A 13,885-nucleotide genomic window follows, 5' to 3' on the forward strand; every position below is an offset into this window, starting at 1 on the left:
TGTGTGTGTGTGTGTGTGTGTCTGTGTGTGTGTGTGTGTGTGTCCTCTCGTGCTGGTTTCTTTCATGTCAGACTCTGTCTCCCTGGTCACTGCTTCAGAGTATCGTGTACGTTTTGATCTTATCTCCTCTGATGGTTCTCATTTTCAGTAATAAGAAGTTCAGCTCCCAAAGCGTTTCCTGGTAGCTGATCCTTCAGTTCCTAGACCAGTGTAGTGGCAAGCATCAGCATTGTTTCAAGTTTCTTTACATATATAATGGGCTTCATCTTGGTGCTGTTTGCTTTAGTACTGGCCACACGTGTATTGTTCGCAGCATTGTGAATCATTCTTTGTTCAGTTATTTTATGGCAGTTTGTAGATTGTCTAGGCCTACGTGTGCTGTCGGTGTTGGTGTGCGCCTCTGCTATATAAATATCTTCTTTATATGTCGCTTTCATTTTCTTCCTCCCAGATGATACATGGTCGTCCGCCTTCTTCTCCCACTTGTTAATGTCTTCTTTATGTGTCGCTTTCATTTTCTTTCTCCCATATGGTTTCATGGTCGTCGGTCTCCTTCTCCCACTTGTTAGCATTTAACTCCATAACCAGTTGCTGGAACATTCTTGCAGCATGTCTGAGGTCTCTCTGCAGATTTTTTTACCATCTTCCTCCGTGGCATTGCCATCATCTGCGAACATCGACATGAAGCACTTGACAACCCCTGGTAGATCATCTACTTAAATCAAGGTTAACAGATTCATTAACTAACCCTGGAGGTATTCCACCAGTTTTTTTTTCTTCTGTCTTAATGTGTAATTCCCTACTGTGACTCTCTGCCTTATGGTGGTTAGGTATTTCCTTGGCTGGTGACGCGGCCCTTTACTCCCACTTCCTTCTCCATGTTAATAGTCTCGTCTGTAATATTGTTAAAGGTCTTCTAACAGTCTGCCATCCACCCATACCTTTCTGTACTATCTTTCATCCTCTCGTATATTTCCTTTAGGTGTGTAAGGAAAAACTTTCCTTATGTTGAAAATGTTGATTAAGACACATATACAACACTTGGGTATCTTTAATGTTAAAATGTTTCGCCTACACAGTAGGTTTCTTCAGTCAGATACAGAGGCAGCAGTGTAGTAGTGAAATGAAGATGGTCTAATCAGTCCATCAACCTTGGAGAAATAGTATTTGAGGTGGTTAGTCTGTCAGCCTGGAGAAAAATCTGGAACGATATGAAGTTCCAAGCCACTGAACTGAATTCTTCTCTAGGCTGAGCGACTGACCAAATGAAATACTATTTCTCCAAGGTTGATGGACTAATTTACATCATCTTCATTTCACTACTACACCAACTGTCTCAGTATTTGACTGAAGAAACCTACAGTGTAGGTGCAACGTTTCAACAATAAAGATACCCAACCGCTGCACATGTGTCTTAATTAGAATTTTCCTTGTATAAAAGCTCTGTTCCACAAGGCACAGTACTCGCTCCCATCTTGTTCCTCATCCTCGTATCCGACATAGACAAGGATGTCAGCCACAGCACCGTGTCTTCCTTTGCAGATGACACCCGAATCTGCATGACAGTGTCTTCCATTGCAGACACTGCAAGGCTCCAGGCGGACATCAGCCAAATCTTTCAGTGGGCTGCAGAAAACAATATGAAGTTCAACGATGAGAAATTTCAATTACTCAGATATGGTAAACACGAGGAAATTAAATCTTCATCAGAGTACAAAACAAATTCTGGCCACAAAATAGAGCGAAACACCAACGTCAAAGACCTGGGAGTGATCATGTCGGAGGATCTCACCTTCAAGGACCATAACATTGTATCAATCGCATCTGCTAGAAAAATGACAGGATGGATAATGAGAACCTTCAAAACTAGGGAGGCCAAGCCCACGATGACACTCTTCAGGTCACTTGTTCTATCTAGGCTGGAATATTGCTGCACACTAACAGCACCTTTCAAGGCAGGTGAAATTGCCGACCTAGAAAATGTACAGAGAACTTTCACGGCGTGCATAACGGAGATAAAACACCTCAATTACTGGGAGTGCTTGAGGTTCCTAAACCTGTATTCCCTGGAACGCAGGAGGGAGAGATACATGATTATATACACCTGGAAAATCCTAGAGGGACTAGTACCGAACTTGCACACGAAAATCACTCACTACGAAAGCAAAAGACTTGGCAGACGATGCAACATCCCCCCAATGAAAAGCAGGGGTGTCACTAGCACGTTAAGAGACCATACAATAAGTGTCAGGGGCCCGAGACTGTTCAACTGCCTCCCAGCACACATAAGGGGGATTACCAACAGACCCCTGGCAGTCTTCAAGCTGGCACTGGACAAGCACCTAAAGTCAGTTCCTGATCAGCCGGGCTGTGGCTCGTACGTTGGTTTGCGTGCAGCCAGCAGCAACAGCCTGGTTGATCAGGCGCTGATCCACCAGGAGGCCTGGTCACAGACCGGGCCGCGGGGGCGTTGACCCCCGAAACTCTCTCCAGGTAAACTCCAGGTAAATCCGTGTTGCTCGTTCAGTAGTTCTCGTTGTAATAAGGTTTCCACCATTTTTTTTCTATAAACGTGTACCGCATACTTTTCAGGTTGGTATGCTTTCACCTCCAGCTCTTGGGACCGCCTCGTAAGTTTCTTTTCATGGTTACTTTGATCTGTCTTTGTCATATTTACTTTTAAATCCATTAATGGTCCTAGCCCCTACTGTGTCCTTGTCTAGTTTATTCCACATCACGACTACCTTAACGCTAGATGAATTCTGCCTTGCCTATCTTGACTCATCTGAGTGTTCAGCTTCCATCTGTGTCCTCTCGCCCTGCTCCCTTCCTTGTTTATAGTCTATCTCTGTCCACATTGTCTCCCTGGATGTATATTGTACGTCCTTTGTGTGTGTGTGTGTGTGTGTGTGTGTGTGTGTGTGTGTGTGTGTGTGTGTGTGTGTGTGTGTGTGTGTGTGTACTCACCTATTTGTGGTTGCAGGGGTCGAGTCTTAGCTCCTGGCCCCGCCTCTTTACTGGTTGCTACTGGCTCCTGTCTCTCCCTGCTCCATGAGCTTTATCAAACCTCGTCTTAAAACTATGTATGGTTCCCGCCTCCACTACGTCACTTTCTAGGCTATTCCACTGCCTGACAACTCTATGACTGAAGAAATACTTCCTAACATCCCTTTGACTCATCTGAGTCTTCAACTTCCAATTGTGACCTCTTGTTTCTGTGTCCCCTCCCTGGAACATTCTGTCTTTGTCCACCTTGTCTATTCCGCGCAGTATTTTATATGTCGTTATCATGTCTCCCCTGACCCTCCTGTCCTCCAGTGTCGTCAGGCCGATTTCCCTTAACCTTTCTTCATAGGACATTGTCGCAAACCTTTGCACTTTCTCTAATTTCTTGGCGTGCTTGATCAAGTGCGGGTTCCAAACAGGTGCTGCATACTCCAGTATGGGCCTGACGTACACGGTGTACAGTGTCTTGAACGATTCCTTACTAAGGCATCGGAACGCTGTTCTCAGGTTTGCCAGGCGTGCATATGCTGCAGCAATTATCTGGTTGATGTGTGCTTCCTGAGACATGCTCGGTGTTATGCTCACCCCAAGATCTTTCTCCTTGAGCGAGGTTTGCAGTCTTTGGCCACCTAGTCTATACTCCGTCTGCGGTCTTCTGTGCCCTTCCCCGATCTTCATGACTTTGCATTTGGCAGGGTTAAATTCGAGAAGCCAGTTGTTGGACCAGGTGTCCAGTCTGTCCAGGTGTTTTTGAAGTCCTGCCTGATCCTCATCTGATTTAATTCTCCTCATTAACTTCGCATCATCTGCGGACATGGACACTTCTGAGTCTAACCCTTCCATCATTTCGTTCACATATACCAAAAATAGCACTGGTCCTAGGGCCGACCCCTGTGGGACCCCGCTTCTCACAGGTGCCCACTGTGATACCTCATCACGTACCATGACTCGTTGTTGCCTCCCTGTCAGGTATTCTCCGATCCATTGCAGTGCCCTTCCTGTTATATGCGCCTGATCCTCTAGCTTCTGCACTAATCTCTTGTGAGGAACTGTGTCAAAGGCCTTCTTGCAGTCCAAGAAGATGCAATCAACCCACCCCTCTCTCTCTTGTCTTACTTCTGCTACTTTACCATAAAACTCCAGAAGGTTTGTGACACAGGATTTGCCTTCCATGAATACGTGCTTTGACGTTTATACTTTTGTTCCGTTCCAGCTGCTCCACCACTCTCCTCCTGATAATCTTCTCCACAACTTTGCATACTATACACGTCAGTGACACAGGTCTATAGTTTAGTGCCTATTTTCTGTCTCCTTTTTTAAAAATGGGAACTACATTTGCCGTCTTCCATACCTCAGGTAGTTGCCCAGTTTCCAGGGATGTGTTGAAGATTGTGGTAAGTGGCACACACAGCATATCTGCTCCCTCTCTAAGGACCCATGGGGAGATGTTGTCCGGTCCCATTGCCTTTGAGGTGTCGATGTCCCTTAGCAGTTTCTTCACCTCCTCCTCATTTGTATGTATGTCATCCAACACTTGTTGGTATATTCCTTGCTGATGTCCCCCTCTGTTCTGTCCCCCAGAGGCCTTCCTGTCTCCACTGTAAATACTTCCTTAAATCTCATATTGAGCTCCTCACATACTTCTTGATCGTTTCGTGTGAGTTCTCCACCTTCTTTCCTCAGCCTTATCACCTGGTCTTTGACTGTTGTCTTCCTCCTAATGTGGCTATACAGCAGTTTCGGGTCAGACTTGACTTTCGATGCTGTGTCGTTTTCGTACTGTCGCTGGGCCTCCCTCCTTATCTGTGCATACTCGTTTCTGGCTCTTCTACTAATCTCCTTATTTTCCTGGGTCCTATGCCTCCTGTACCTTTTCCATTCTCTGGTGCACTTAGTTTTTGCGTGTGCGTGTGTGTGTGTGTGTGTGTGTGTGTGTGTGTGTGTGTGTGTGTGTGTGTGTGTGTTTGTGTGTGTGTGTGTGTGTGTGTGTGTGTGTGTGTGTGTGTGTGTGTGTGTGTGTGTGTGTGTGTGTGTGTGTGTGTGTGTGTGAGTGCGTGTGTGTGTGCGTGTGTGAGTGTGTGAGTGCGTGTGTTGTGATGAATGGTTATTGAGAGAGTGAGGCACTTAATGTCTCTCACACTCACACAGTCGTTCTACACTCTACTTCCTCGGATAAATAGTAGAAAATACCGACAACATGAATAAAAGAAACACGAATGCAGTATAATGCGATCCATTATTGACAACGTTTCGCTCACACAGTGGGTTTAACCAAGTCAAAAACAAATTGTTTGTGACTCGATAAAGCCCACTGTGTGGGCGAAACGTTCTTAATAAAGGATCGCAAAATACTGCATTCGTGTTACTTTTTCCAGACTTAACGACGCAAATCTGACAACTGAGAGAACCCATGGTTACAACGGCACAGATACTCACAGGTCTGGGCAGGGTAACAAACACAACCTCTCTGGTACCTGCACAAGGGGACACATGTGATAATTCAACACCATCATGAGTTTAATATTTGAATTTTACGGGCGAATTTCCTCATTTATTGTACCGCCCTCACCTTCCAACTCGCCTCATCATTTGAGAGACAGCTGTGGTAGCTAGGACAGCACTATCTCTTCTCATGTCTCCTTTCCTCATTTTTTACTTATCCTCACCCCGTCCTACTGCTACAATGGTACAGGTTACTAAGCACATGGTCTAGAAGGTATCAGTGACCTTTCCATGAGGTTGTCACCTTACAACCTTCCACTCTCCTTCCACAGTAAGAAGATTTAAGTCGGTACGTCTAAAAATAAACTTGAACACCACCACCACACAATCCTGAAGACACAGTTAACACCACCACACAATCCTGAAGACACAGTTAACACCACCAGGCGCTCGTGAAGACACAGTTAACACCACCACACAATCCTGAAGACACAGTTAACACCACCAGGCGCTCGTGAAGACACAGTTAACACCACCACACAATCCTGAAGACACAGTTAACACCACCAGGCGCTCGTGAAGACACAGTTAACACCACCACACAATCCTGAAGACATAGTTAACACCACCAGGCGCTCGTGAAGACACAGTTAACACCACCACACAATCCTGAAGACACAGTTAACACCACCAGGCGCTCGTGAAGACACAGTTAACACCACCACACAATCCTGAAGACACAGTTAACACCACCAGGCGCTCGTGAAGACACAGTTAACACCACCACACAATCGTGAAGACACAGTTAACACCACCAGACGCTCGTGAAGACACAGTTAACACCACCACACAATCCTGAAGACACAGTTAACACCACCAGGCGCTCGTGAAGACACAGTTAACACCACCACACAATCCTGAAGACACAGTTAACACCACCAGGCGCTCGTGAAGACACAGTTAACACCACCACACAATCCTGAAGACACAGTTAACACCACCAGGCGCTCGTGAAGACACAGTTAACACCACCACACAATCCTGAAGACACAGTTAACACCACCAGGCGCTCGTGAAGACACAGTTAACACCACCACACAATCCTGAAGACACAGTTAACACCACCAGGCGCTCGTGAATACACAGTTAACACCACCACACAATCCTGAAGACACAGTTAACACCACCAGGCGCTCGTGAAGACACAGTTAACACCACCACACAATCGTGAAGACACAGTTAACACCACCAGGCGCTCATGAAGACACTGACACAACACCACCACCACCACACACTCGGAAAGACACTAACAGTTAACACCACCAGACACTCGTGAAGACACTGACACAACAGCACCACCACCACCACCACCACCACACACTCATAAAGAAACTAACAGTTAACACCACCACCACCACCACCACCACCACCACCACCACCACCACCACCACCACACTCATAAAGAAACTAACAGTTAACACCACCACCACAACACAAGGGGTCCTGTCCACTTAACTTTATCACCTCTATATACCCTTAATCCTCAATTTATTTTATATCCTAGCCTATCCTTCCTTACGAGTCCTGTGGTCACTGATTGATTCATCCTCTCCTCCTTTCTCATCATTATCTAGCCCTTTTTTATTTTCCCTTTGTGCCATATTTCTCCTCTTATGTCTCTCTCTCGCTGACTTTCCTCCTGCGTCTTTCCTCTTGCTCACTTCCTTCCTTCCCTGTTGAATAGGCCATCCTGAGTGTCATTATCACAACCGCAAGGAAAATAATTGTATAACCAGGACCTTCAAAACAAGGGATACCAAGCTAATGCTGTTGCTCTTTAAGTTGCTTGTTCTCTCTTGTGCGGACAACCTTACTGTCCGCATAGTTTCTGTGAAGCACCTAAATTACTGGAAATGTTTGAAGGCCCTCGTTCTGCACTCTTTGGAAATAAGGAGAGACAAACAACACAATAATTTACACCTGGAAAATACTAGGATTGGTCCCATATCTACACACACAAATCATTCCCTATGACAGTAGGAGGATTGACAGACGGCACAAGGTGCCCCCAATTAAAACTAGGTGCTTATTGAGTATACTAAGGGAAAACTCAATAAGTGTGAAGGGGCCAAGACTTTTCTACATAAAGTAGATTACCAACAAACCCTGGCTGTCTTCAAGAAAGAACCAGACAAATTTCTCGAAGTCAATCCCTGATCAGCTGGACTGTGCTGCCTATTTTGGACTTAGTGTAGACAGCACGTACGTCGTATTTCTTGTGCCAGCACCTATGATGGACTTCGTGTGCCAGTACCTATGTTGTACTTTGTGTACCAGCACCTACGTTGCACTTCATGTGGTTAGCACCCTCTCCCTTCTAACTCATTATCATCTCTCTATTCAGTCACTACACATACACCTGTGGGAGAACCAAACAGTTTTGAGAACGCATGATAGGAGCCATGAAACCAGGAAAAGAGTGACCCTTCGTAACTGATTCATAGATGGGGCTAGGAGGTAAGGCTCAACCCAGCAACCAGAAATAGGTGAGTACAAATAGTTGAGTAAAGTCACCTCTTCATCATCTGTTAACTATCCCTTTCAAACCTGTTTCCTCCCCTCCCTTCATCTATCCCTCATTTTTTTACCACTTTCTCTTATGAACTGCCACCTTGTCGTCATGTGTGTGTGTGTACTCACCTAATTGTGGTTGCAGGGGTCGAGACTCAGCTCCTGGCCCCGCCTCTTCACTGATCGCTACTGGATCCTCTCTCTCTCTGCTTCCTGAGCTTTGTCATACCTCTTCTTAAAACTATGTATGGTTCCTGCCTCCACTACTTCACTTGCTAGGCTATTCCACTTGCTGACAACTCTATGACTGAAGAAATACTTCCTAACGTCCCTGTGACTCGTCTGAGTCTTCAGCTTCCAGTTGTGACCCCTTGTCCCTGTGTCCCCTCTCTGGAACATCCTATCTCTGTCCACCTTGTCTATTCCCCGCAGTATCTTGTATGTCGTTATCATGTCTCCCCTGACCCTTCTGTCCTCCAGTGTCGTCAGTCCGATTTCCCTTAACCTTTCCTCGTACGACATTCCCTTGAGCTCTGGGACTAGCCTTGTTGCAAACCTTTGTACTTTCTCTAACTTCTTGACGTGCTTGACCAGGTGTGGGTTCCAGACTGGTGCTGCATACTCCAGTATGGGCCTAACATACACAGTGTACAGTGTCTTGAACGATTCCTTATTAAGGTATCGGAATGTTATTCTCAGGTTTGCCAGGCGCCCGTATGCTGCAGCGGTTATTTGGTTGATGTGTGCCTCCGGTGATGTGCTCGGTGTTATGGTCACCCCAAGGTCTTTCTCCCTGAGTGAGGTCTGTAGTCTTTGTCCACCTAGCCTATACTCTGTCTGCGGTCTTCTTTGCCCCTCCCCAATCTTCATGACTTTGCATTTGGCTGGATTGAATTCGAGAAGCCAGTTGCTGGACCACATGTCCAGCCTGTCCAGGTCTCTTTGCAGTCCTGCCTCATCCTCATCCGATTTAATTCTTCTCATCAACTTCACGTCATCTGCGAACAGGGACACTTCAGAGTCTATTCCTTCCATCATGTCGTTCACATATATCAAAAGTAGCACTGGTCCTAGAACTGACCCCTGTGGGACCCCGCTCGTAACAGGCGCCCACTGTGATACCTCTTCACGTACCAAGACTCGTTGCTGCCTCCCTGTCAGGTATTCTCTTATCCATTGCAGTGCCCTCCCTTTTACGTGCGCCTGATCCTCCAGCTTCTGCACTAATCTCTTGTGGGGAACTGTGTCAAAGGCCTTCCTGCAGTCTAGGAAAACGCAATCTACCCACCCCTCTCTCTCGTGTCTTACTTCTGTTACCTTGTCATAAAACTCCAGGAGGTTTGTGATACAAGATTTGCCTTCCATGAACCCATGCTGGTTTTCATTTATAATCTTGTTCCTTTCCAGGTGTTCGACCACTCTCCTCCATGACTTTGCACACAATACATGTCAGAGACATAGGTCTGTAGTTTAGTGCCTCGTTTCTGTTTCCTTTCTTAAATATGGGGACTACATTAGCTGTCTTCCATTTCTCAGGTAGTTGCCCAGTTTCAAGGGATGTGTTGAAGATTGTGGTTAGAGGCACGCACAGCATCTCTGCTCCTTCTCTAAGGACCCATGGGGAGATGTTGTCCGGTCCCATCGCCTTTGAGGTGTCAAGGTCACTTAAGAGCTTCTTCACCTCCTCCTCAGTTGTTCGTATGTCATCCAACACTTGTTGGTATATTCCTTCTTGATGTTCCCTTCTGTGCTGTCTTCCCACAGCCCTTCCTGTCTCTACTCTAAAAACTTCCTTAAATCTCCTGTTCAGCTCCTCACATACCTCCTGATCATTTCTTGTGAGTTCTCCACCTTCTGTCCTTAATCTGATCACCTGGTCTTTGACTGTTGTCTTCCTCCTGATGTGGCTATACAACAGTTTCAGGTCAGTCTTGATTCTCGATGCTATGTCATTTTCATACTGTCGCTGGGCCTCCCTCCTTACCTGTGCGTACTCATTCCTGGCTCTGCGACTGATCTCCCTATTTTCGTGTGTTCTCTGCCTTCTGTACTTTTTCTATTCTCTATTGCATTTTGTTTTTGCCTCCTTACACCGTCGGGTAAACCAGGGGCTCGTTCTGGTCTTCCCGTTGTTACTGTTGCCCTTGGGAATAAACCTTTCCACTGCCTCCTTGCATTTTGTTGTTACATATTCCATCATTTCATTTACTGGCTTTCCTGCCAGTTCTCTGTCCCACTGGACCTCCCGCAGGAAGTTCTTCAACCCTATGTAGTCCCCTCTTTTATAGTCAGGCTTTTCCCATTCAACTCCTGTTATTCTCTCCACTTGCAGCTCTACTATGTATTCAAAGCACAGAACCACGTGGTCGCTAGCTCCTAGGGGACTCTCATACTTGATGTCCTCAATATCTGAGCTGCCCAGGGTGAACATAAGGTCCAATCTTGCTGGTTCATCCTCCCCTCTCACTCTGGTAGTGTCCTTAACATGTTGGTGCATGAGGTTTTCCAGCACCACGTCCAACATCCTGGCTCTCCATGTTTCGGGACGCCCATGTGGCTCCAGGTTTTCCCAGTCAATCTCCCTGTGGTTGAAATTCCCCATAACCAGCAACTTTGCTCTGCTGGAGTGAGCTCTTCTTGCCACCTCAGGAAGTGTGTCCACCATTGCTCTGTTGCTCTCTTCATATTCCTCTCTTGGCCTCCTGCAGTTCTGTGGTGGATTATACATCACTGGAATGACCACTTTGTGTTCCCCAGACTGAAGTGTACCGGCTATGTAGTCTCTTTCTCCCGTCTCATCTATTCCTTCCATTTTCTCGAATTTCCATCTGTTTTTTACGAGCAGAGCAACCCCACCTCCCCCCCTGCCCCTTCTATCTTTCCTCATGATCTGGTATCCTGGTGGGAAGATTGCATCTGTTATTGTCTCCATGAGTTTTGTTTCTGTAACTGCTATGATGTCTGGGGACTTCTCATTGATTCTTTCTTGCCATTCCTCATGTTTATTCGTTAATCCATCTGCATTTGTGTACCAAACCTTCAACTTCTGTTCTAATACTGTAACTGTGGTGCGGGGGGTGGAAACAGAGGGATCGGTGTGTGATGGTTGGTTTGGATTGTTCAGTTGCCTTGGGGGTGTGTGCGTGTGTGTGTGTGTGTGTGTGTGTGTGTGTGTGTGTGTGTGTGTGTGTGTGTGTGTGTGTGTGTGTGTGTGTGTGTGTGAAACAGAAGCCTGTTAAATAAGTTCTCACTGGCTGGAGTGTTGATTGTTTCTATCACATAACGAGGTGAAGTGACAGGTAAATCTTACAAACTTCTCCTTAAAACACTACTACCTTGAATCTCCTCTCTATTCTTAATAGGTCTTATTCTTTTAATATATTTTTTTTTTTAATTCTAAAAGCCTGACGATTAAGACACATGTGAATCACTTAAGGACTTAGGAATCACTTAAGTACTTGTGAATCACTCAGGTACTTGTGAATCACTCAGGTACTATTGAATCACTCTGGTACTTGTGAATCACTTAAGTACTTGTAAATCACTTAGGGCTACCTACCTGGAGTTTACCTGGAGGGTATTCCGGGGATCAACGCCCCCGCGGCCCGGTCCATGACCAGGTCTCCTGGTGGATCAGGGCCTGATCAACCAGGCTGTTTAGTTATCTGTCCAGCTCACTCTTGAAGGCAACCAGGGATCTATTGGTAATTCCCCTTATGGCTGGTGGGAGGCTGTTGAACAGTCTTGGGCCCCGGACACTTATTATGTTTTCTCTTAGTGTACTAATGAATCCGCTACTTTTCACTGGGGGTATGTAGCATCGCCTGCCAAGTCCTTTGTTTCGTAGGGAGTGATTTCTGCGTGCAGATTAGGGATCAGTTCCTCTAAGATCTTCCAGGTGTAGATTATGATATATCTCTCTCGCCTGTGCTCAAGTGAGCACAAGTCAAGTGCTTCCAGGCGTTCCTAGTATTTAAGGTGTTTGATGGAACTTATATGTGCAATAAAAGTTCTCTGTACATTCTCTAGATCTGCAATTTCACTGCCTTGAATGGAGATGTTAATGTACAGCAGCATTCCAACCTTGAGAGAACAAGTGATTTGAAAAGGATCATCATTGGCTTGGCATCTCTTGTCTTGAATGTTCTCGTAGATGAATTGTTCAGAGAACCGACACGTTGATAAATTAGACACATGTGCAACTCTTGGGTATCTTTATTCAGGAAACGTTTCGCCACATAGTGGCTTCATCAATCGATACATAGGAGAAACTTGAAGAACAGGAGGAGAATGAGGTAATCAGTTCCTCAGCCTTGACTGACCACATCGACTCAAGGTTGAGGGACTGATTACCTCATTCTCCTCCTGTTCTTCAAGTTTCTCCTATGTATGGACTGATGAAGCCACTGTGTGGCGAAACGTTTCCTGAATAAAGATACCCAAGAGTTGCACATGTGTCTATTTTGAATGTTCTCCTTATCCATCCTAGTAGTTTCCTCGCAGATTTGATAATGGCACTGTTTTGATTCTTGAAGGTGAGATCCTCAGACATTACCACTCCCAGGTCCTTCACATTACTTTTCCGCTCTGTTGTGTGATTAGAATTTGTAGTATACTCAGTTCTAGCTATTATTTCCTTCAGTTTTCCATAACGGAGTATTTGGAATTTGTCTTCATTGAACATCATATTGCACTCCGTTCCTCGTTGGAAAACTTGGTTTATATCTTCTTGGAAATTTGCTGTGTCCAAAATGGATGACACTCTCATGCAGATTCTAGTATCGTCTCCAAAGGATGATACGATGCTATGGTTTACATTTCTGTCCATGTCTGATATGAGGATAAGGAACAGGATAGGGGCGAGTACTGTACTTTGTGGAACAGAGCTGTTCACTATGGCAGCTTTAGATTTAACTCTGTTTACCACTACTCTCTCTGTTCAATTGATTAGAAAGTTGAAGATCCATCTGCCTACTTGGCCAGTTATTCCTTTAGCACGCATTTTGTGCGCTATTACACCATGGTCGCACTTGTCAAAGGCTTTTGCAAAATCTGTGTATACTACATCTGCATTGGAGGTGGTGTTTAGAGCACCACGGTGCTCTGAACACCACCTCCAAGGCTGAGGGACTGATTACCTCATCTTTTGTATATAGTTCTTCTGTTTTCTTGTTATGTCCAAGAATCTGTATTGATAAAGCCACTGGATGGCGAAACGTCTACAATGAAGATAACCAGATGTTGCACAAGTGTCTTAACTTTCACCTTGAAACCATTGCTGCATTTCCTTTCTTGGCTGGATATTTTCAGCACGCTATTTACATCCCCTTTATTTATTCCTGTTTTCCATTTATACACCTCAATCATATCCCCCCTAATTCTACGCCTTTCTAGAGAGTGCAGATTTCTGATACATGGGATCAACTTTGTCATCCTCCTCTGTACGTTTTCCAGTGAATTTATATCCATTCTGTAATGAGGCCTAACCAAAGATATATAGAGTTGAAGAACAACCTGAGGACTTCTATTATTTTGTTGGCTTTGAGAAGTGCCTTTGCTTTTTCTGCTGTGTAGTAATTACAGTTGCTGTTTGATTCATTTAAGTCATTTAATACGAGGTTGGTATCAAGATCAGTGCTTGTAGTCATAAGATTTATAGTGATTCTATAACTAGACTTAACAATAAGACAATGTAAATACGTATTCTAAAGAAAAAAACTTACCTTCACTCCTTCAGTTGCATATATATATATATATATATATATATATATATATATATATATATATATATATATATATATATATATATATATATATATATATATATATATATATATATATATATGCAGCTGAAGGAGTGAATCTA

This window comes from Cherax quadricarinatus, chromosome 28 (assembly GCF_038502225.1).
Source record: "Cherax quadricarinatus isolate ZL_2023a chromosome 28, ASM3850222v1, whole genome shotgun sequence".
NCBI lineage: Eukaryota > Metazoa > Arthropoda > Malacostraca > Decapoda > Parastacidae > Cherax > Cherax quadricarinatus.